Source organism: Tupaia chinensis, unplaced genomic scaffold (assembly GCF_000334495.1).
Source record: "Tupaia chinensis unplaced genomic scaffold, TupChi_1.0 Scaffold000144_1, whole genome shotgun sequence".
Taxonomy (NCBI): domain Eukaryota; kingdom Metazoa; phylum Chordata; class Mammalia; order Scandentia; family Tupaiidae; genus Tupaia; species Tupaia belangeri.
In genome coordinates, this window is record NW_006159614.1 from 1,863,341 (window position 1) to 1,889,458 (window position 26,118).

Consider the following 26,118-nt stretch of genomic DNA (forward strand, 5'->3'; position numbering starts at 1 on the left):
ACCACCCAGTAAACCTCAAGGCGCATGTGCCCAGGCCTCCTCTCAACTCACCATGCCGGAATTTTGTTTCCAGAACAGGAGGACTGGCACCCAGGCAACTATTCAAACCAAAATACCTAGGAATTCTCTCAGAAAATTTCACCTTTTATGATTATTATAAAAGATATTATTGATGTTCCCTTAATATTTTATATTTTGAGTCTAAGTCTGTAATTGATCAAGACGTAACCATGCGTGTGCACTAACAATCCTCAGGATCTAGCTTCGCTTTCTTCTAGATGGGTAATTAAGTGACTCAGAAATAGGTGATTCTGATGTGAAGTCAGGGTTGAAAATTAAATTTCCAGACCCTCTTTGTCAGTGCAATCCATTGGGCTTATTTATTTTTTTCTTTTTAATTTCATTTATTTATGCATTGAATAAGCAATAAATCCATGTCATGTATTATTCAAAATCTATTCAAGGTGAGACAGGAAAGAGAAATTCTCCCTTCCTCTCCTGTTCCCTGGTCATGTACTTTTACCCTACCTCCCGGAGCAACCATGCTGGGGTTCTCGAAGATTCTGCATCTGACTGTCCACAGGCAGCTGTGCGCTGCCCTAACACACCGGCCGTGGAGAGCACGTGCTGGGCTCCTGCCTGCTGCTCGGGAATTATCGGGGTGGTGGTTCTGGATCTTCCCGATCGTTGGCTGTTGCTGCTCTTTCCTCGATTTGTGTGTTCATAATTTTTAGTTACCTGGATTTAATCCTACATGTTTCCAAAGATACAACAGTGAGGATGTCCACAGTGTTTTTCTGTGTGCTCTGTTTTCTTATTTTCAACCATGTGTACTATACGAAATTTGGAATTATTTTATGGGTCATAAAAGTGAACTGCAGGGCAGTAGGAAAACAATGCCCTTGTATGCACAGACCTGGGTTTCAGGCTGACAGTGCTGCAGCAGTGAGGTGAGGCTCTGCGAGACCATTCCACATGGGAAGGTTCCCAGTTCAGGTCCTGGAACCTCCCTTAGTGTGCTGGGCCTGTTCTTGTCCACGACTCAGGGCTGGCTGAGGCCTGGGTTGGATTGTAGCATGGAGACCTTGTTGGGGTGCTCTTTCTCTTTTTTTCTTTCTCTCTCCCTCTCACTCAAGAAAAATAAATAAATAAATAAACTTGTAAACAGAAACAAACAAATGCAAACAAGCTGAGTTGATTTTGCCCTGTGAATGCGCCTTGTAGACTGCTAAGTGCTGAGTGCAACGAAGCTTCGTTATAGCAGCTGCTGTTAGTGTCACTATATGTGACCCAAGGTGCCAGGTGTCAGGAAGGGTCAGGCGTGACCATAGGGAGGCTGACCTGTCTGGTGACTGTTCCTGCTCCTGCTGGCTGCATTGTTATATTAAAGAGTAGCTGGGAAGGGGAAGATGAATTTCAGGCATAGAAAGGAGATGTAAGGAACAAGGCAAAGAGAAACTGACAGCCCAGCAAAATAATAGAATACGTTAGGTTCATAATGTACTGCACAGGTTTTTGTTTATTTATTTTTATGCACTAAAAATAACTGAGAACACATTTAAATCTAGCATTTGTTTTAATTATCATTTTATAAACTTGTTGATCAGTAAATGCCTGGACAATGTAAATACCAAAAATGGTTAGTCAGTCATGACATGAAGTGGAAAGTGACCCTGGAAATGTCTAATGGTAAATGTGTGGAAATGCAGGTGGCCTCCCTGCCTGCAGCCTGCGTCTCGGCAACGTTTGCCTCCCTGGCCTGGCCTGCCTTGTGCATGTGCGGCTCTCAGCCACTGTCGAGATCTACCAGCCAGAGGAGAAGACACTGACGACCTCAGGTTTCTGAAGATTGCATTCGGCCAGCCTTTGGGTTGTGTTGTTAGGGTTTTTGCCATGGGGCGTGTGTACTTGCCAGAGAGAGACAGAGGTGGAAACTGAGAAATCTCCAACGGGGGATGGCCATGCTCCAGTCCCTTCTCCTCCATTCTCTTCTCAGGATTTTTGGCATACACACACACACGTGCTCAATGCGATTCTCAAACTGCCAGATCAGGGACTCAAACTCTAGCTGACCATGTTAAAGCCCAGCACCTTAACCACCATGCCACCTGCTGGCCCTCCCACATGCCCTTTTGGGTCATTTGTGGGTAAACAAGCTGGAAGGCAGCAGCTGACTACATGACAAGAATTGCGCCATGTTTAGTACCCATGGTTCTCGCTCCAGCAAGCTCCAATGGTACTCGCTGTGGAGGACCCTTTAACCCGAGCCATCGGATGTGGGGTCTGTGGCGAGGAGCTTGCATCCACAGCTCTCATTTGGGGAAGGATGTATGGACCGATTTTCGCATCTGATTCTCAGCGCAAGATGAGTCTGTGTTCTGGAATCAGGCTTGGGCACCCATTTTAAATGGGGCAGACGTGGTGAGGGCGCGGCTTTGTCCACGATTTCTTTTCTCCAGCCGAGTCATTTGAGAAAAGTCAGTGGGCAGAAAAGCAACATAGCATGGGCTCAGTCTGCCTCCACAGCACACCACTCTCATGTCGCTCCAAGTAACGGGTCAAACGTATCGGCTTTTTTTTTTTTTTTTATTTTTCCAGCACCTTAACCACCATGCCACCTGCTGGCCCTCCCACATGCCCTTTTGGGTCATTTGTGGGTAAACAAGCTGGAAGGCAGCAGCTGACTACATGACAAGAATTGCGCCATGTTTAGTACCCATGGTTCTCGCTCCAGCAAGCTCCAATGGTACTCGCTGTGGAGGACCCTTTAACCCGAGCCATTGGATGTGGGGTCTGTGGCGAGGAGCTTGCATCCACAGCTCTCATTTGGGGAAGGATGTATGGACCGATTTTCGCATCTGATTCTCAGCGCAAGATGAGTCTGTGTTCTGGAATCAGGCTTGGGCACCCATTTTAAATGGGGCTGACGTGGTGAGGGCGCGGCTTTGTCCACGATTTCTTTTCTCCAGCCGAGTCATTTGAGAAAAGTCAGTGGGCAGAAAAGCAACATAGCATGGGCTCAGTCTGCCTCCACAGCACACCACTCTCATTTCGCTCCAAGTAACGGGTCAAACGTATCGGGCTTTTTTTTTTTTTTAATTTTTTTAAATGATATGAGTCTAGGTGCTGCACAAATACGTTTTCCCTTTTAAACATGCTAATGTCTTTTCTTTTGCTTGTTTATTATGACATGTGTTCACCTTTCGGTTATAAAATCTCCCTGTTGAAATGGAAGCTGTCTCTTCATTTGAAAAGTGATTACCAGCGCGAACCCCGGGGCGTGTTATGCTCTGCTTCCTATTCCTGAGCCAACCAGCATGAGAGTCGTTACCCGGGTCCACAGATGTGAGTGCATCAGAGGCTCAGGGACTGTGTCCCACGGTAAATCAGTGAGCTGGGGACAATGGGACTTCCGACTTCTTGATGTTAACTGTGCTCACCTTTCACTCCACTGCACAGTGCTTAGGTGAGTGAGTTTTGGCTAGGAGGGTACAACAAAAGCTGTAAGCTCTCCTCTATCTTTCCAGAACCTGAGCCATGGCAGAGTGAGTGACTTTGGAAAATGGAGATGAGGGAGGGAGCCGAGGTGGAGCTCCCTGGGTTTAAATATTGTATGTATTAAACAGGATTGAACAGTTCTGCTCTGGCCCTTTGGCTTTTACCTGTCCAAGGCACAGGTCAGTAGTGCCCAGAGGCCACCCCAGCAGTTAAGGATGACGCCTACCTCCCGCGTCTGCTTACAGCATTCTCCCTGGCTCCAGGGAGACTCAGCCTGCTCCCTGTAGGTCTGCAGCGTCCCTGCCAGAGTCCCTCCCAGCGTGGGTCCACCTGCGGTGCGGAAGCTTGCTGCACGGTGCTGGACCGGACCGGATGTTGATCCGAATGTGTGTTTGGGTGTTAGCAGCCTTGCTGCAGACCTCGTTTTCCATGTGGTACGGACCCTGTTAGAGGACGACGGAGTAACGGAGTCACGTTTCAGTTCTTAGTCTTCAGAACAGGTGTCAGACGAAGTCGAGGCCTGGTCTCGGCCCGTGATTGTGCTGCCACAACCAGAAAAGGTGGAACTCGATCGGGGACCTTATGAAGGAGCGCCCGTGCCGCGGTCACCCTAGTCTCACGAGTGGTGTGAGGTTATGCCGAAAACAGCATGACAGGGCTGGCTTGTTCTCGCTTGCAGACTTGGGCCCACGCGACTCGTTTTACAGCATTTCCTAAGTTGTCTCAAACACCGTTTCACACCGAATCCTAGGGCGCGAACTGCTGCGTCGGTGGAGCGTGTGGAAGGCTGCGAGCATGAACAGCAGCAGTGGGTGTTAGCAGTGCTGGTGGTGATGTCTGGAAATAGCTCAGGAGTCACAGGATGGACACTCCCTTTTTCTAGGCACTGGGACTCGGAATCCGGACAAAGCGAAAGTTTGCAGGAGCAAAGCGACCCAGAGCCATGAACATTCACTTATTAGTAGAAGAGTCTGCGGCTCCACAGGGTTTCCAGAGTGCAGCCTGGAGGCTCATCCCAAACCGGTTCATTAGCACCTACTTTAAAGCCACTGCTTCGTAAGCAGCACTGCCCTGCCGCCTCGACAGTGTGCGTGAGACTGTTGCGGCGGCCTTCTGAGTAGTAATAAGGCGCAGGCGTCACAAGTCATGCCAATTACCCAGCTGACTGGACTTCCCACGGGAAGGGCTCTGACTTCTTTGTGGCCAACTAATGAAGAATCATGTGAGCAACTATTTCTTCTTTTCCTTCTTTTAATAAGAAAAGAATATGAAATTAAAGCAGCCCCCTGTAGGAGCTGCAGTTTTCATTAATCTGTACACCGTGTAATTGTGTTCACGCACCTGGAGGACCGCTCCTACACATCTTCCTGATAGAGACTCAGGAACAAGATCCGACCTCCCAGCCATCTTCACATTAGAACCAGCTCACACAGTACTTTGTCTTCCTATCTGCCCCTCTCTGGCTGTTTACAAAGGAAGTGGCCAATGCGGTCCATATGAGCTATGTTGTGAGTCTCAAAATAAGATATGAAAATGAAACCCAGGTCGAACCGCCCGTTGCCTTCATTAATCTGAAGGTGGCGAGTCGGGGCGTGGAGCCATGGCTCCGGAATGGACTAGCAGGTGCTTTGTGAAGACACTGGTTTTCCGCTAGGGAGACAGATTCGCCTCCTGTCCTTTGCTTCCTCCCTTAATAGCCTGCAGTTTAGGGTGTAAGTGAGTGGAAAAATCATATTAATTAAACGGCATTAGTAGATGGGTTTTCCTGGAGAGACGGCCCTCTCAGCCCATGAGAAGCGAGGGTATAAGTTTCTCTCGTGCCTTGGTGTAGAGAGGTAGGCCCAGGAGAGCCGTAGCAATCAGCATGAGATGGAGTGTCTGTCAAGCCAGAGGCTACAGGGGAGAAGTGACGTGCTCTTCATCCTGCTGTCACCGGGACATTCGACTCACGTGACGGGTCGGTTGCTGCTACCTCTCTTTGCCAGGCTGGCTCTAGTGTTCTCCTCCCCCCACTCCATTCAGGGATTCTTGTCCCAAGGGCTGCCTCTCTTCCCCACAACCATGGCGTCCTCCCAGGGAAGTGATGACACTACCTTCAATCTGAACACGCTCCCACAGCGCTAGATCTCCACGCACAGGAGGATCAAGGGGCCGGCCATTCTGGGACAAGACGTGGCTTCTCTGTCCACTTGAACGCCGGGCTGAGATGCAGTGTCTTCTACTCCTCTGTCCTCAGAGCGCGAGTGACTCCTGCTCAGCAGCCTGAGGGCCAGCCGTGCCTTTGCTTCAAGACCTCCCTGATGGCGGGTGTGGAAGGAGAGAAGAGGATCGTCGCTCCCAGGAGTGGGCCCCACTGAGGAAGGAGATATCTATATCAGTATCGATACCAGCATATCAGACCACTGCAGCGCTCAGGGAGTGAGAGCAGCTCCTGTTCCCACAAACTTCAGTTCTGCTTTAGCAGTGGAAATGCTTGTAATTTATCCAGTTACCATTTGGCAGCAATATTATTTAGAACTGATTTAATAATATCTATCATTCAATGTGGATTTTATTCTCTTCTTACCATGACCATGTAATTTATAGTCGTAAAATATTTCCATATTAAATATATATATATATGTTCATATATCAACTATGTACATATTATATTTGTGTATGTGTATATATACACATACACATATATATACATAAATAATGTCTTAAAAAAGAGAAACCGTAATTCCAAATAATCCTACCCTTCAAGTTGAGATCGCACTTGACTAGTCAAAACTTTTCTTAGTACCATCACTCACCTTTCGAAAATAGAGAAAAAGGAACTATACACCCAGCACCTCTATCCACATGGTCTACAGTAGCCCACTCTGAACGAATGTTTTCATCGCGGCCACTCTGAAAGACACAGTGTGAACAGCAAAAGAGCTCTCCTCCTTTCACGTCCACCAAGGGAACATGGTAGCTCCCCTGCTTGGTCACTCTCTTGACCGGCAATGGTTCCTGTGTGGCAGCCTGAGCCCACGCACTGGGGTCCTTGTCACTGTTGCAGGTGCTGGCAGACCCAGCCTTCTGCTCTTGAGTGGCAGCAGCAGACTGCACCATGGCCTGTCCTGTGAGCTGATGCTGCTCGGCCATGCTCACAGTGGACGGCTGGCTGCAGGACTCCATGGGCAGAGTGGAACAGAGAAATGTCCCAGTGAAAACAGTCCTGCATATCAGGAAGATGGTGGAGAGGTCTGGTCTCCACTGGGACACTGTATTCTCAGTCTCTGTTTTGCAGTAGAGGGTATTTGAATCAATCCTGGTGGGAGAGGATTTGACCACTCTCTGAAGAGGCAACGCGTTCTGTTACTGTGAAGGTCTAGAGACTTTGTTGCCGGGCCTCATAGGAGACACTGATTTCTACACTGTGAAGAATACGTAATGACAAGGACGACATCTTCCTGTGAGCCCCGGCTTTCCATTTCCCCAGGGTTTACAGTATGTATGCACACAGAAAATTATGTGTCTATGCTTGACCAAACATCAGCTGATGTTCTATACGTGAAATTCGGGATGTGGCTTGGCATTACTTGGCGTAATAGTAATGGTAAGAGAGCCGTCCGTACTGTAAATGGACGGCCTGTCCTAGCGTCACCGAGGCGCACGGCATCCCTCCCACTGCTTTGCTGATTTTACAGTCCATCTCCAAAGCCCATGCTTCTTCTCTTCCACCGTGTTGTGGTCATAGTAATGGAAGCGGCAGGTATGTGAGGCTTTCAGTCTCCAGATGCTTTAGTTCTGTGGCATTACCCAACCTGCAGCTGGAGTCTGGCCTTGCCCACTTCAGGCAGTACAACCTCAGCCATATGAAAATGACCCTTTCTCAAGTGAGAAGTGGTTACAGCGAATCTGTCTGGTGGCACACCAGCTCTGTGGTGCATGGACAAGGACAGTGCATGTCGTTCAGTGTGGGAGGCGGGGAGATGTATGATGATTGCACAGTGAGACACACGCCCTCCACACATTTCCTCTGTCACCACACGTGTGTCCTTGGCTAGCCTGTTGTCCCCACAGACACTGCGCTCACTGTTCTCCAGCCCCTCGTGACATCACCTCTGAAATCTCTCCCTTCATGCCGAGACAGCTGCCCCTTCTCCAGATTACAGTGCATGGTCTGTCGTGCACACGGCAGTGATCATCTGTCCTGAAGAAAATAACACTCTTCAGGTTCGAAACTGAATGACTTCTTTCACTTCTTTTTTAGTTGAATCGTAGACTCCTAGACATAAACATTTACTTCTATGTTCAGTGATTAGGTGTAATAAATAGGAAAGGCGTAAAAACTTGGGCTGAATCCACTTTGGGCAAGCTCTCCTCAGTGGTAGAGCTGTTAGGGCTGTAGACTCCAGCAGGTGACAGGGTTGGAAAGTAGCTCATGAAGAATGGAGAAGTGAGGACATCATCATTTTCCTGCAAGTATGAATCATGGCGACTTTGAACGTAAGTTGAAACTAAGGGTTTTGGAATGAAGCTGACAAGGAATGACAGTAGGGGGGTTCTGAACTGCTTGAGCTACTTCCTTCTGCGAGTTTTTGCGTGGATGATGAGACAACGTAAGGGAAAGTTTACACTTTGAAAATACCAAGGTCTATACAAATAGATGAGATAATTAATGCCATAGCTATAGGCTACACATACAGCTTTTAGTTTTCTATTGACACTAGAGAGATAGAAAGGAATAAGAGAAATGTATCTTAATATATTTAATTTAGCATGCTATAGCTAAAATATTGTCATTTTATCACGTAATCGATATTTTGCATTCTCTTTTCCATGCTAGGCTAGGATGTCCAGGGTGCGTCTCACACTTACAGCATGTCTCTGTTTGGGTTAGCCACTTTCCAAGCATGTGGTGGCCCATGTGGTTGGTGGCTACCATCTTGGACAAAATAGATCCAGGCTTTCAGTCTAGGGATAGCTACCCACCTGTGATTCCTGTGTGAGCTGCAGGACCATCTATGAACCTTTAGAAAGGAAGGTTTCCTAGACTCCACTCCTAGAGGCTTTGACTTGGCAAGTCCAGGTTGAGGCCCTAGCATTCGTGTCTATGAAACTCTTCATGGGGATTTGTCCCTCTTCTAGTGAAGGAAATGCCAGATTCAGCTTCTTGCATTACTGTCTCTGAGATATACTCAGGACTTAGCTCCTGGAATATGAGAAAAAGCATCAGGGTATCTGGAGCCCTTCCCTAGTTCTAACCTTGTCCAATTCAAAGGGCACCGCTTTTTAAGAGGTAACTCGGTGCGTGCAGAATTTACGCAAGCAGAGAACTGGTGCATCAGAGGCTGATACTTACATGGCAGATACTGTAGCGCCGCTCAATGGACCCTCTTCCTGCCCCAGGAGTGTGGACTAGTGGTGGGGCACTGGTCAGTGTGGACAGACAAGTATGGAGGTGAAACTGTCCCTCTCCTAGGGAAGGAAATGCCAGACAAGTTATCTTCACACTCCACTGTTTGCCTCTCCTGGATACCCGTTGCTCGTTAACTCTGCAGAAGCAGAGTCAGTGAGACAGCAGAGATTCAGGAAGGTTCTGATTCAGCCCCTGGCTAAACACATTATTCTCTTAGCTCCTTTTAGCTTCTCGGTGCTTCTGCTTATCCAGCCACGAAATGTGGTAAATGCTGATGTATATATACTCCGGGACCCCCAGGTGACAGCCCCGCTGTGCTCTGCACCCACGAAATGTGGTAAATGCTGATGTATATATCCTCCAGGAACCCCAGGTGACAGCCCCGCTGTGCTCTGCATGCTGCAGCCCTTCAGGATAGTGGGAAATTGCACAGTATGCCTGGGAATTAGCCAGCGTTTGTAGAAAGGTGAGCACGGCTTACTCTCAAAGGTCAGCTTGACTTGCTCAAGGGCTGCTTTTCTCAAGGGCCTGATGCCCCTCCCTCAGAGCCACTTGATGTCTTCTTCCGCACTGCTCTGCAGGTCACCGGCTTTCCCAACCACTGCTGACCCACCTTCCGAGCGGATGTGTTAGCGGGCTTTGACTGTTGGACAGTATGCTCTTTGGCCTTATTTGTTTGTTTTTAATTGCCAGAGGGTGCATGTGCTCACCAGAGAGAAATGGAGAGACAGAGAGGGAGAGAGAGAAGCACCCCCTGACTGGGGCATGGTCACCATCCCTTCTTCTCTATTTCTCTCTCTGTCTGTATTTGGGCATCCAGATACATGCACCTGACAAGTCTCTGACGTTACCATGGCTAGAAATTCAAACCACGGTCAGCCATGTGGGATCTAGCTCCCATAAGTAGACTCTGGGACTGGGTCAAGATGTACTAAAAAGGAAGACTTTTTGTAGCCTTCTCAGGGTTGGAAAAAGCCTAAAAACATCTAGTTTAAGCTTAAGTATAATTTTGTAAAAACATCTAATTTAAGTGTAAATATGATTTTGCTCATCATTGTTAATCATCCAACATTTAGCCTCTAAGTTTATTTCTTAATGCCACGAATCACAGGAATGTCATGGAATTCTAAGGCGGTCCATTTCATTCATTCATTATTCCTTTTTTTTTTTTTCTCTAGAGCATGTATGCTCATTGTAGAGAGAAAGAGAGAGAGAAGAAAAAGTAAGAAATCACACACCAGGGGGATGGCATTGCCATAATCCCTTTTTCATCCTCCTCTCAGGATTTTGGGTGAGGAGACACATGCATCCAGTATGTCTGTTTGTTTGTTTGTTTTGTTTTGAAGAGAGATTTTTGCTATAGAGTGCATGTGCTAGCCAGAGAGACAGAGGGAGACAGAAGGACAAAAAGCAAGAAATCACCCCCCCACCCCCCACCCGGGAGATGGCCACACTGCAGTCCCTTCTCCTCCATTCTCCTCTTGGAATCTTGGCCATGCACACACACACACCGGTGTAAGCTTTAAGTCACTGGGTCCGGAGCTCAAACTGTCGTTGACTACCTAGGAGTCCAGAGAGGTAATCATTATGCTATCTGCTGGTCCTCCCAGGGTGTTTTTTAAGCCACTGGGTCTAGGACTTGAACTGTGCTGTCAGCCACGTGGGATCCAGCTACCTTAAACTCCACACCATCTGCTGGCCCTTCATTTCATGTTTAAACGTTTTTCCATTGATATGACCAAAATATTTATTTCTGTAACCTCTAGCCTTTGAAGTTACGTATGACATCTAAATACTCAAATATCTAGAAATACACATTTTAGTGGTGATTCTCCCCACCTCCGTCAACACATCTGACCTGCCCTTTCTCCTTTGCTGAGCAAACCAAGTTTTTCAAACGTTGCTTGTAAAGCATAGTTTTAAGTTCTCTTAAACTCCTCTGAATGGAATTCATAGACGTCATTGAATGAATGCACTGCCGTAAATTTAATCCAATCAGCAGTGAAAGTAAGGAAAGCAGGAGATGTAAAAGAAACTTCTGAAGGCTTTCTTTTCTCCCTGATAATCACGGTATCTGTAATCTAAAAAATAATCCCCAGGCCACCTTTTGCATTACTTAGATAAACCAAGAAAAGTGAGTCTCCTTCCTTTGCTAAATATGCCTTTCTAGTATCAGACCAGGGCAGTTTTTTGAGATTAGTGTAATCAGTAAAATATCTTGAATCGGCTTGTGGAGTCATCCTTTTGCTTCTGATTTTTAACTTGAAGGCATCCATTGCCTGTTTGTACAGTTAGCAGACTTAAATCCATTAAAAAGGTGGTATTTTTAACTTCAGAGTTTTGTTGCCCCCACATGTCCCTTTTTAATGTTTGAAATTAAACAGCAGGGAGATTTAGGCTGAATGCTCCAGGACCATTAGAGCTAGCTAGACCTCGGAGATGCATTCAGCTTTGCAGAGCTAACAGAGTACTTAATCCACGTCACGGCCTGGACTCTAGGGTGTGTGCCCAGTGGAAGGCATTTATTTACCAAATTAAAAGCACAGCAAGTAAAAGCCAAGGTACTATTTAGGCACATTTATCGACTCCTATTCTGCTACTATTTACTGAATTTCTCGCTGATGGAAGATGATGAACGAGTTGATTCTTGCAATCACTTGGCTCCACTAACGGTGAAATGCATCTTCCTTGATGTATTCCTCTTGCATCGAGAACAGCTTTTGGTAGAATAAGAGGGTATCCAGCTTTCCAGTATGAAGAATTTCGGTTTTATCTCTCTCTCTGACTTATTCTGTCAAGCCTGCCCGGTGAAATCACCTATTAAACAAATGCTGACATGCTTGGGATTTTAGTGCCAATTTTCACCTCTGTGCACCTGATCTTCTTTCTCTTCTTCTAGTGAATGTTCATGCACCCATAAGTGAGCACTCAGGCACCTGTACACACACAGGTGTGGCGCTGATCTTCCAAGCCCACCTTGACTGTTTGGGGCAACACCTTGAATGGGAAAGCAGGATGGGTAGTCCAGGGATTTTTCAGACCACTGATGTATGAGATTCTACTTACTGAACTGCTTTTACCATCAAAAAGTGTCCCACATGTTTTACCAGGATGTGTGCCAGGCATGGCTGGATGTCTTTGTCCATCATCACCCCTGGGAGACAAAGGGATTTGCACTGTTCTTTGAAGAATAAGGAAGTTAGATATAGTGATGCTGAAACATGGGCACATATGGAGATGCTGTTTATCACAGGTTGTCGCGGGTCGACTCTCCCTGCTCTCAGACTCTGAGAATCTCCGGTCATCCCTGCCCTTTCTTGTGCACTGCCCAGGTCAGGCGATTCAACATTGGTTTTCTTTAACAATTTTGCTGTCACTGATCATCTTCATTCTGAAGTCAGCCTTAGTGTCAAATCAAGGTTTTCTTTGGAATGACCGTACGTAAACTATGAGCTTCTGGGATATCTTTGTCCTTCTCTGTGGATAAACCATGAGTCCTCTGTGTCCAGCAGCTTAGAGAGTTTGCATCTCACTGCAACTGAACCAATGGGTCTGGTGAGTGGATCCTAGAGTCATGACTTAAAGTTTTCATTAATGAACTTAAAAAAACAATATGGATGCCCAATATTTGATATAGATCAAATAGAGCTGCAGATCGACAGTCCATAAGCCTGAGGTTTTGCTCCACTTAAACCCTTGCTCAAGTGGCTTCCTCTTTATTTACTTACATGAATCTGAGGGACCTGAGGATCTGTCAGAGCATATTTGGAACTCTAGTTTTTTTGCAAAATAAATGGATTTTGTTCCTCCTTGACTCCCCTGTGCACCACTTAGGATTCATTTTCCCTTGCACAAAGTAAGGACCTGACATGGGTGTTCATAAACTGTGATGCAAATGCACACCTTCTGGGGTCTTGCTGGATACTCATGCGTCTTAATGAATATCAGAAATTAATTAGGAAGTTAGTGCTAAACCCTAACCCAGCAAGGACTTATCCTTTGTAGTATTCTCGTGGAGCTTACTCAGAGCCCAACACAAAAAATAGGATCTGTATTCATGACAGGCTACAAGTGAACAACCACCACCACCACCAACAACAGCCCTCACTTGGGGAGGAGGGCAGGAGATGCTATTCTTTGCCCAGTCTCAGGTTTTGTGAAAGGATTTACTGCTTTCACATAAACAGTAAATAATCACTGAAAGAAAAGCAGGCAATGTACAAAGAAATCTAATATGTTAATTGATTAGTCATTGAGATAATGGGAGATGTTGCTAAGCTGGAGTAAATTCATCTCTTAAAAGCTTTTGCCCCAGTTTGCTAGTTAAATGGAAAATATGGTAGCAATGAAAGTGAAATCTGTTGGCTATTTTATGCTTCATTTACGTTGTATAAAACACACTTCATAGTTGATTGTCAGCATGAAAATGGATTGTTTTTGAAAGCTGCTCTGGTCCCTTTCTTCTTCGTTATCGCAGAACTGAAGGGCAGTGGGGTTAACAGGGCAGGAATTGTGCCCCCAAGATTCTAAGCTGTGGGACAGCAATGAACTGAGATGATAAGTTTAGCTATTAATTATATTCCTCTCCATGAAATCTGTCCTTCCTATGTGGATATTTCTGTGGATCATCAGGGTATTGCTGCCTGAGGGTTTTACCTCTGTAGTAGAGACCAATGTTTGTTCAACCCCAATTGTTACACTGTCATCTCAAAATTTGAGATATGTAAGCCAGAACATTTCTGATGTCTTGACTCCAAACTCTTCTTGAATTTATTTTGGTATATTGTCTTATTCTTATTACTTAGCCTTTCGGGTTGAACATATTCTTTGAGGAAATGAGTTTTGTTTGTTTGTTTTTGTTTGTTTGTCTTAATTGTTTTATTCATTCTTTTTAATTTTTTTTAATTTGACCAGAGAGAGACAGAGGTTGAGAGTGAGAGAGAGAGGAAGTGAGAAAGCAAGCCACCAGATTCAGGACTTGAACTCCTGTTGGCCATGTGGGAGTATTCAGTGCCTTAACCACCACGCCACCTACTGGTCCCGAGGAAATGGGCTTTATAAGCTACTACAACCTACAAAATAGACCTTCTCCCACCTCCCCATTTTATCAGTTATTACTCTGTAATTTATCTATAGTAAACCCCATCCACTTAAAGATAGAATTCGTTGGGGAATTACCACAGCCAAGGGCCAGCAAGCTTTCATCTTCCAGAAGTTTCTCAGTATTCCCTGGTAGTTCTCCCCGCACTGACTCCTAGCCACAGTGACCATCTGGCTTTGTCACTGCACTGTCTAGTACTTTGTTTCATCAGCTCTGAAAACATTTTTTTTTTCTAATTTTGAGATGCAGTGGTTTTGCATTTGACTAAACTATTTTTTCTCTTTGTATCTTCAGTGAATTTTTTAGATTTTGACCAATAAATCCTTTCAGCTCTTTTTGTCTCTCCAGATTTAAGATCTGCCTCAAATCCAAAATAATCAGAGTGACAGATAAGGAAAGCAGCACCCTGGTGACAAGTGTGTGTGTGTATATATATATGTGTGTGTGTGTGTGTGTGTGTATATATATATATATATACATATATATATATATGTCATAATGCATAGATAATGTATTCATTATATATAATATATACACACAAACACATGTATATATTGTGTATGTGTGGGTGTGGTATGTATATGTATATACATATGTGTGTATATGTATATACACATATATGTAATATACATACATAATATATACACATATTATACATAATATACACATTATATACATGTAATACACACATATGTGTGTAATATATACACATACACACAACACACACATATATGTAATATACACACATTATATATATGCAATACATATGCACATTATTTATATGTAATATATACACACACATATATATTAAAAACAGCATCTTGAGTGCTCCTCTGGTTTGTTGAATTTGTGACAAGTATATGGGTTAGGAAAGTTTGAGAAAAATCTACTGTTGTTATTAATTACTTCTATAATGTTGACCATTTAACCTCTGTAGGGATTTCTATCCCTGTACATCAAATACATGGTTTAGAACAATTATTTGCTAACTGGGTGTTTGTAGTATGTTGGTTAATAAGATAAACCAGAAATCTGTGGGACCAGCAGATGGCATAATGGCTATGTCGCTGAACTTCCACGTAGTCAACCACAGTTCGAGTCCTGGACCCAGCGGCTTAAACTCATATGGGGCATGTGTGTGTTTGTGTGTGTGTGTGTGCCCAAGATCCTGAGAATGGAGGGGAAGGGATTGTGGTGTGACCATTCCCCCTTGGGAGTGATTTCTCGTTTTCTGTCTCTCTGTCTCTGACTTTCTGGAGAGCACACGAGCCCTATAGCAAAAACCTCTGGGGGGAAAAAAAAAAAACAGAAACAGAAATCTGAAATCTGTATTAACATCTGCTTCAGTTTCATTTGCCAAAATCAGTAAGCAAAGTGAGTACTTAACTAGTTCCCTGTGGAAGAAAGGCCACAGGTGCATGGTTGTCCATGGATAGTGAGGTGCCCTGAGGGTGCCATGACTTAGTTACCCGGCTTCTTGCTCCTCTCAACACAACCGCCTGCACTGCATTATGCATAATTTCGTATTGAATTTTATGCTTAATCATTTATTATTTAATTCATGTTGATCATGCATCCAGAATAAGAAATTTAGAACAAAACAGAGGTCATAGCTCTAAATATTTATTTCAAGATGATCGTTTCCATATTTTCAAGGCCCTTTGAGCAAAATAAAAAAATGTCTCTAAGAACTCGAAGCAACAATGCTAGTCAGGCTGGTTGGTGGTGCAGAGGTAAATCACGATGCTCTGCAAGGCTGACCCACATGGGAAGGTTGTGGGTTCATGTCAGGATGCCTCCCTGTGGATTCTGAGCACGCCCACGCACAAGACTCAAAGCTGGTCAAGGCTGGAGTGGATCACGGGGTCAGGTCCCTGTGGGGGTGCGTGCTCTCTCTCTGTCTTTCTGTGTTTCTCTCACTTGGAGGAGAAATAAATAAATAAACTTAACAAAGCAATGCTAGAAAGAAAAATATAGTGAGTATTATAGTCTATTGAACTTTTCATTAGGGAATGTAAGGCTCTGGCAAGTACAATGAATAATTTGTAAGAAACAGCCTCTTCTTTTTCTCTTTTTTTTGGGGGGGGGATTGATTTTTTGCTATAAAGTGCATGTACTTCACAGAAAGATAGAGACCGAGAGACAGAAAGTGAGAAATCGTCCCCGCAAGGGGGTGGCCACGCTGCAGTCCCTTCACTTCGATTCTCCTCTCAGGATTTTGGGCATGCACATGCCTCAGCATGAGTATCAAGCCTCTGGGTCTGGGACTCAAACCGTCCTCAACCATATGGGAGTTCAGTGCCTTAACCTCTCTGTCACCTCCTAGCCCTTGAACAGCTTGAAAATAACATTCTGAGACCTTTCTTATGCCATTTAGCAACAAAACACAAATATTGTAGAAATACATCAAAATATATTTTTTATGAACAAATTACAATAATTTTGAACATCAGATAATGAATGCAGTTTTCTGGGATTTTTGAACACCACAGTACTTAGTTAAATTTCACTCTATATTTTGATAACGTGTGTTTGGTTTTCAGACACAGTGCAATGTACTATTTTATTTTAAAACTAATTTGCAAATTGTGCTTTATTGCAAATAATCATAATGATAAATTATTCTTGTCATAAATTAAGTAGTATAGGACACCTGTTAAAGTGTCAGCATTTTAAGTTATGATCAAATTTAAACAGAATATTAAAATAAATTTTACGACATAATCTTTAAAAGCGTATTGATTTTAATTTAAACTTTCCTCTTTATTATGTCACAGAAGAATGGTTAACAGCATGGGCTCCAGTGTCAGTAGACCTGGGCTGGAATCCTGAGTCTTCATTTCTTGCTGTATGACCTTGGCGAAGTTATTAAATCTCAGTTTGTTTATTAATAAAATAGAGAATGCAGTGGTACCTACATCATTGTGTTACATGAGGACTTAAAAAGCTTAACCATGGAAAATATTTGAAATATCATCATGTATATATAAAGGCCTCCTTATATAAATAATTTCATATATATATATATATATACACACACACACACACACATATATAAAATTACCTTGCCCTGAAATCGTTTTTTAATTCTCTCAAATTTGATGAAATAATACATTATTATGGCAGAGTTTTATGAGTCAGACAATCTCAGTAAGTTCTTATCTGGAATATGTTTAGTTTTCATTCTGGTTTAATTTAATTTTATTGTTTGTTTTTGTTTGTTTTATTTTATTTTTTGTTTTATTTTATTTTTTGTTTTTGTTTTATTTTAATTTTTGTGTTTTTTTTTTCCCCCATGTGAAATCATTTATCCCATTCTAACCTCATGGTGCTGTCCTAGGTGCTGAAAAAAGCCTAAGCCACCTCTACTGTCAATATTAGTCTTTATACTAAGCATGGTAACTCTAGCTTGAATCACATGGCTGAGAACATCTTAGGTCAGTGGATAATTTAATGAAATTGATATTGTCTGCTTGGTGGTGAGAAAACCTGGGATTATGGGTTACCCATCAACTAAATAACCAACCAACTCTCTTCTCACTTGCAGTGAAATCAAAATTTTCTATATTTTTCATATTTGCAGAAGAATAATGTTCCAAATTTCTCAATTCAGTTCTCCAAATAGTTGGCTGTCCTGCCTAAGTACTTTTGATCTGCCATCACTTTTCAAGGCCAAGGGAGGTTTATCTAGTGCCAGGAACAATTAATTTCTTGAAACTCCAATAAAGAATGTTTCACTCTGTTACACAGGTAAATCGTGAGTTTTCAGTTAAATGCACAAACAAATAAACACAAAAGATATTCACATATTATTTGTGAGATTTCTGGAGGTCAGAGCCCATGTCTTAAACATCTCATTAAATCCTCAATAATTAATAAAGTGTTGGCACATGTTAGTCACATAAATTCTTAGGTAATTGAACTGAGTACTTATGGAATTACCAAGGCCCAGTGTGAAAGCTAACGCATTTATCTTCATTGCCTATCCTCTTTACATGGAGACTTGGATGATGAATTTCTATTGGTATGCCAAATTTCTCTAAGAAGAACAGGAATAAAAGTGCAAATTGGATAATGTGATGCAGTAACAAGGGTCTCTGATTAGACGGACCCATGATCAGAAATACTCACTGGTACCTTGGAATCTAATATCCAAAAATATTTATGTTCTTGGTCCTTTGTTAAGGATACAACATTTAGGTGACAGATCATGTGTACTGCTCCTTTTCTAGAAGTTTTTTTTCTTGGATTATCATCAGGATTATATATAAGAAAAAAATAAAAACTCACTAGTGAACTCCTAAAAAGCTCAATAATGAACTCCTTAAAAAAGAATAGTAGATTATGCAAGTTTCAGCAGACCAATCTCTGTCAATCTTTCCCAAGAAAAATATAGTCAGAACAGTTAACTAAATTCTGCTGTGAAAAGAGTACTATTAAAGGCCTGCAGGTGGCGAAGTGGTTGAGGTGTAGGACTCCCACGTGGCCGAGGATGGTTGGAGTTCTGTACTCAGCAGCTTGAAACATAATGGGCGTGTGTGTGTGTGTGTGTCCAAAATTCTGGGAGGAGAATGGAGAAGGGATTGCAGTGTGGTCATTCCCCCCCCCCCCCCCCCCCCTAGGATGGTTTCTTTCTTTCTGTCTCTCTGTCTCTCTTGCAAGTATAGGCACCCTATAGCAAAAATCTCTCTCTCAAAAAATAAATTTGCATAGGACCAGTAGGTGTTGTGGTGGTTAAAACACTGAATCCCACATAATCTACTTTGCAGTTTGAGTCCCAGACCTAGAAGCTTAAAAATTATACCAGATGTTTGTGCTTGCATGCCCGAAATCCTGACAGGAGAATGGGGAAGGAATTTTGGCATGGCCATTCCCTTTTGGGTGATTTTTCACTCATTTTTCCTTTGTCTCTTACTGTCTCTGGTGAGTGCACATGTTCTATGGCAAATACACACATACACACACACATATATACACACACACATATACACATACATAAATACATATACATATCACGTATTTTCTTTGTGCAGAAGAAGAGCATAAATTAATAGAACATTTGTAAACAGTAAATTTATATTTAATTCTTCCATCTTTTTAATTGGTTTATAAACTGTCAGTACACAAAGGCCATAAAAATGAAGAAAATCTTACAACATTTTCAGCTTTATGTTCATGAAATGGACTATTTTCACTGACAGACAACTCTAAATTATAATTCATTAAAGCTTTTTTTTTTTTTAGTTTGCTATAAGGTACACGTGCTCACCAGAGAGTGAGTGAGAAAGTGAGAAATGACCTACAGGGGGTGGCCATGCTGCAACAGCTTCTCCTCTGTCCTCTCAGGATTTTGAGCGCATGCACATAGTGTGTTTTTCAAGCTGCCAGGATCCAACTGGATCTCACCTGGCCAACTCTGTGGTTTGAGTCTCAGACTCGGTGGCTTACAAAGCAGGCAGGGCATGGGTGCATGCACACAGAAGCTAATGAAAGGAGGATGGAGAGGAGGGAGCTGCGGTATGGCCATTCCCCAGGCAGGTGATTCTCACTCCCCCCATCTCTCCCAGGCAATTGCATGTGCTTTATAGCAAAGCTGAAAACTAAAACAAAAGCAAAACTTTGTTAGGTAAATGATGATCTATTTAAATGACCTTCCTCCAGCTTCTAACTTATTTTCGGCCATATGCTTCCAATGTGTTGTATTATTTTACCTTACACAGAACATACTTTACTTTGTAAATTAGTAGCTCCTTTTTTCCATGGATTTTAAGGAGGCAGAACATGTACAGTAATGATCAGGTTTAGAATAAAGCACTAAAATCTGTTACTTAATATTGGATAACATTAATATTAGGCTGTATTGAAAAACCAAATTAAATGTATAAAGTATGACTAAAGAATTGATAGTAAATGAAATTGAATAGATTTCACATTGATTTTATTTATTAGGTAATACGTAAAGCAGAAATATAAACTAAACTTGATGAGGACCAGCAGATGACATAATGATTACTTCACTGGACTCTCACCTACTTAACTGCAGTTCAAGTCCCAGACCTGGTGGATTGAAGTTCACACTGGGTGTGTGTGAGTGTGTGTCCAAACTCCCAAGAGGAGAATGGAAGAGAAGGAACTGTAGCATGGCCATGCCCCTTGGGGGATAATTTTTCACTTTCCATCTCTCTATTTCTCTGATGAGTGCTCACACCATATAGAAAAGTAAGTAAATTAAATAAATAAATAAATAAATAGATCTCTCTAAAAAAATAAACTTGACCACATTTTAGTGAAAATAAAATACAGCATATTCCACTAATAGGAATCAGTCATTTAGGTTGGTCCAATCACGTAGCTGTTAAGCCCTGTGCACAAGGAACTGGATCCCTGGATCCCATATGGCTGACCCTAGTTCAAATTCTGTTCCTGGACGCTTAAAAAACAGACCAGATGCATGCCTGTGCCCATAATTCTGATGCAATGGAGAAATGGAATAAAAAAGACTGTGGGATTATGATGCCCATCGTAGGGCGACTTCTCTTTCTCTCTCTGATAAATACATCTACAATTAAAACAAATGACAACAACAAAAAACAGTGGTTCAATTTTAGAACAATTAAAACAAATGACAACAACAAAAAACTGGTTCAAATTTACATTTTAAAAAGCATCATTTGTTCCTTAAAGTTGCTCCAGAAGCAAAATGTTTTCATGTGGAGCAATGTCACAAATTAAAGGGAGTTTTTAAAAATTATTATTTTTTAAATTATTTTTTATTTATTCATTTCTTTATTTTTTTTTAATTTGACCAGAGAGAGAGAGAGAGAGGGTAAGAGTGAGAGAAGAGGAAATGAGAAAGCAAGCCACCAGATTCAGGACTCGAACCCTGGTCGGCCATGTGGGAGTGTCCAGCACCTTAACCACCGTGTCACCTGCTGGTCCCTTAAAAATTATTTTGACTTTAAGTTACAGAAACAGTATTTATCTTCTGACCTGGAAATGTAGAACATTTGCTCTTAGCTTTTGTACATAGTATTGCATTTTTTGGTAAGGAACTGTTTCCCTGAATAAATTAACGACCACTTTCTTTTTTCTCCTCTTGCTTCCTCCTCGCTCTCCCATATATTTGTTGTCCTCTTGTTATGAATGAAGCTTTGCATCGGGAGCACTAGTTCTACGCCAGTTTAGAGTGGCTCATGTGCCGTTCAGTTGGACGCAGGCATTTTTAAGGATATACCAAATTCCAAAAATAACATCAGTTGCCTAAAAACACATGGAAAGGTTTTCGTAGATTGAATTCCATCAAAAATACAAAGCCTCTAATGTATGTTGTTGGAGTAAAACCTGTTTCTTTAGCTAATAATGGACCCAGAAAAATAATGCTGTCAGTTACTAGGGGTTCTCAAAAAGTTCATGCAAAATGCATATCTTCTAGGCATGGATTTCAAAATATTTTGTACCTAAATAAATTCCCAATTTAATTGTGTTTTTCCACAAACTTGATGACATACCTGCTGGGACCATCTCAGCATGAACACGTTTTTCTGAGTGGGGAAGGATGTTGGTTAGAAACAGACTCAATAACAAACACACAGAGACACACAGGTATAGAAAAGTGAGGATCCAGCGGGCACAGCTTCTCTGACAGAGAAGTTGCAACCAGAACCAGCCTCAGGTTTATTCTTTTAAAGGGCAGAAAGTGGGGGAAGGGGAAAATGGGATGCAAAGGGAATGGGGAAGAGGGAGGTGGAATGCGAAGAGAATGGGGGAGGAGAATCAGACTTGTAAAGCCAGTTGTTTTTAGATGTAAATCTTCTGAAGATTTGTAAGTGACTGGCACCATATAATTTCTCTGATTCTTTTTTGGGAGACAGTCTGATAAAGACATGTGACTTCCTGTATTGGGTATCAACAACAGAAGATAACCATTGGCAGCAGGCAGATACGCTTTTCTCAGTAGCACTGCTGGAGCAGCTTAGGAAGGGCGGTTCCGCATGTGTCTACAGGCCACATGTTCTTAATCACGTTTTCAGATAAGCTACTCTCCACACCTACCCTCACTGATAACAAATGGGGACAGCCCTTAGTTTGTTATTCAGCACGCATGTGCATGCCTCTGTGTGTGCAGGTATGTGCATATGTGCATGCCTCTGTGTGTATGTGTGTGTGTGTGCATGCTTCTGTTCGTGCGTGCCTGACTGTGTGTGCCTCTGTGTGTGTATGTATGTGCATGTGTGCATGCCTCTGTCTGTGTGCACATGATTTTTGTTTTGTTTCTAGGAGCACATCCCTACCTGTGCACTTAATGAGTATTTTTACTTCAGCTACTGCTAAACTTCTAAAAACATTGTTAATTATCTTAAAACTGAAGACTGTGAAGTGTTATTGTTTTGACTGGGGTTGTGTGTCACTGATTTGGCATTTAAAAAAATATTTTGTTTACATGGGATTTTCTCCAAACTATTCTCTCTACTTTATATCTGTCCACTGATATGGTGAATCCTTAATTTTGTTTTGAGCTGTCTTAAGTGCTAGAAACAGAGTGACTCGAAATATTCATGAACAATTAAATACAACTGACAGGGCTGGGGAGTGGCATTGTGGTTAAGGTGCTGAATTCCACATGGCTGACTAAGCGGTTCAAGTCATAGAACTGGTGGTTTGAAAAACTGCTACACACATTTATGTGCATGCCCCAAATCCAGAGAGGTGAGTGGAGGAGAAGGATTGCAGTGTGGCTATGCCTGCTGGGAGCTGCTTTCTCTTTCTTTCTCTCTCTCTCTCTCCCCCTCCCTCCAGTGAGTACAGGAGCCCTGCAGCAAATTTTTTAAAAATAAAATTCAATTAAAATAAATAAATAGGACGCACATACTAATGCCGACATTAAAAACTGCATTTCACTTGTAGAATAATAGAGAGATAGAGAAGCTGTGAAATAACTTTATAGCAGTATCCAGCTCTCTCTCCTCAAGTCTTTATTTAAAAAAATATATTTTATTTAAAATTATTTATTTATTTAATTTGACCAGAAAGGGACAGAGTGAAGAGAGAGAGAGAGAGAAGGTGAGAAGCAAGCCTCTAGTTCAGGACTCCAACAGCAGTCAGCCACGTGGGCGTCCAGCACCTCTAACCACCATGCCCCTGGCTGGCCCTAATCAAGTCTTTATTCTTAAATCCTGGCATTTCTACCATGCATTTCTGGGGAAAACTGGAAAAATAAATAAGCTGGATAAACTGTGACTGACTTGATAATACAGAAGTACTCTACCTTCTAAGATCTGGAGATTTTAAATGGAATGACCTTGGAAATTGTGTTCCAATAGTACAAGAAAGATGTGCGCACTGCCCAAAGTCCAATTTGATACATAGCATAATACTAAGTGCATAAAACAATGTCAGAATTCAGGGAATTAGGATCAGAAGGACTGGCTGGAGATTGCACAAGTGACTCATGGCTCACAAAAAACTTGACCCATATGGAAGGTCATGGGCTTTGTTCCCTGATCAGCCCATTCATGCTGGGTGCCCGTGCTTCCATGATCCTGGCTGGCTGGGAGGCTGGTGGGGGCAGGAAGGAGATTGATGTGTAGGACGCTGTTAAGGGAGTTTGTCTCTTTCTCTGTCTCGCTTTCACTGTCATAAAAGAAATGGAAAATTTTATTTTTTAAAAAAGAATTAACATGAGAAGCATTTAAAAAACTTTTTGAAGACAGAATGAAGATATATATTAAGGAGCAAGGACATTTAAAATCTGATTGGTTGGTTATTTAAATGAGTTTTAGGTGAGAGGATTTGCTCTAATATGTGAATTTCGGTTAGAATTTGGACACCACCTCCTCTGGGTTATGGAGTCTTTGACACAGAAACTATAAATAGTGTTCTGAGTTTCCTCTAAGGGCAACTGTCAAGAATGCAGTCAACCTCTTAGCTTGAATTTCTGGTTATTCTGTGAGTCATAAAACACTGAAAAGTCAACTCCAAAATTATTTTGGAAGGTTACATTGTGGGATATAAAATAATTATTTTCTTGTGAGTAAGCATTCATCAACCTCTTGGAAAGTTTTAGCATGAAGTATAGAAGGCATTGATTCTACTGAATGTATATTTATATAAAAAGAGAGTTTAAAATACTTTTACTTCCAATGTGTAAAAATGAATCTAATTGTCTGAACAGACTAATAGAAAAACAGACTATCCTGTGACTTTAATTTGAAATTTGTAATTTGGATAATTATGTTAGAACTGTGAATTTAGAGTAGATCTTAGTAAGATTATAAACATTATCAGAGCTCTTGGTTTATAAATTTTGCATTTGTTCACATTATGCTTTATTTGACATTAGCAGTAATTTGATTACTCACTAAGGTCTTTCAGTGAGAGTATTGACACATTCAAAAACATTAAATACACAAATGTAGTTTCAAATGATTGAAGATATCTACGTTTATAATGAAAGAAATATTGGTCAACATGTTTTTAAACATAAGTTTGTTAGACTTGTCAATAGCATATTAAGATTTATTCCCTTAAGAATATAAGAAATAGCTAGGTTTGGGGCTTCTAATTTTTTTAAAAAATGATTATTAAAGCTCTGATTTTTCTGTACTAAAAAAAGAACACTACTATTGAAGTCACAGAAACTGTGAGAAAGTTTCTGATATTTTCAACAATTGGCATTCATTTGGGTTGACTGCTGGTATCACCCTGGAGATTTGGATACTAAGATTATGTACTTTCATGTCCATACGAACCAGCAACTCCAGATCCAGTCACTCTAGGGAAGAATCGGAATGTAGGGACAAGGGAGCAAAAGTTCCCGCTGTCAGACTCCGCAGGGAACGTGACCTGAGTGTGGTGGCTGCTGAGGTCAGAGCCGGAGAGCTTCAGGTAAAAGCAAAACAAAGGGCAACACAGACATAGAAAGCCGCGAGAACTGTTTCCCTCGGAATGTCTAGAACTGATTGGCACGCGACTCTTCTTATCTGAGGAGAAAAGGCACAGTATCTAGGACACATGTTAAATGTATATTTAATAAAAATCCTTGAATGTTTGATTCATTTCTATATTTATTATTGCAGAACTTCATTTAAAAAATATTTTCATATTCAGTTATTCTAAGGAATGACGGATGCTCTCATATCCTTAGGATGAACATAGCATGCATCATTCTCATAATATTGGGTCATTGGAAGAGTCATGACATATTTTTCTGTTTTCCTATGCAAAAATGCGTTATGGCTTTTCTGATGTCCGTAAACCTGTGTTACAATAGGAAGTGTTTTCCTGAAACCCATTGTATTTTGTCCACAGTGTTGACTTCTTACTTTATTGGTGTGTTAAGTTTTCTCTTCAGCATGGAGGGAGAAGATGGTACATCTGTAAGATGAAAGTGAAATAAGAGAAAAGAAAAAAAATCATCTTTTGATTTTGTAGAATGGTCAGCAAATGTGGTTTTTTAATGGAAGTATATAGACAAACAATTCTTCCTTGTGTTGATGAATGTCCTGCTGAAGGAAGCAGAGTCCACAGATGGTCACCTGATGCATGGAGTTAAATACTCCAAACCACGATATCGCATCCAGTCTATCAGCCCCCGTGGATCTGAGTGGCACTTCCTCAGTTTCCTACAAAATCAGTGTCTCCCACTCTGCGTTCTGAATTAAGCCGTTGAGTGATGTCATTGGCCAGTCTCTCAGGGTGCTGAAGAAGAGACTAGGGCTGGCCCCTTAGTGTGGTGCTAAGGCACTGTTTCAGAGAAGCTTGATCATGGTGAGAATGGTTCAAACCCCTGCTCCAGTCAGCCTGAAACATGCCAGGCATGTGTGTAGGTACCCAAGATCCAATGGGATGAGGATTGGAGGATAGGGTGTACAGCATGCTCAGACTTCATGTGCACACACGCGCTATCACACATAAAGAAGAACATGCATGGCCAGTGGAGAGCCCTGGTGGTGAAGGCAACTGAATTAAATGGCCGACTGTATTGTCTTAAGTCTTGGGACCTCGTGGCTTGAAAGACATGCCAGGCGTGTGTATGTGCGTGTGTGTGTGCCCCAAATCCCAAGGGGAGAAATAGAGAAGGGCTATGATGTGGCCATCCCTCCCAAAGGTACTTTCTCACATTCCCTCT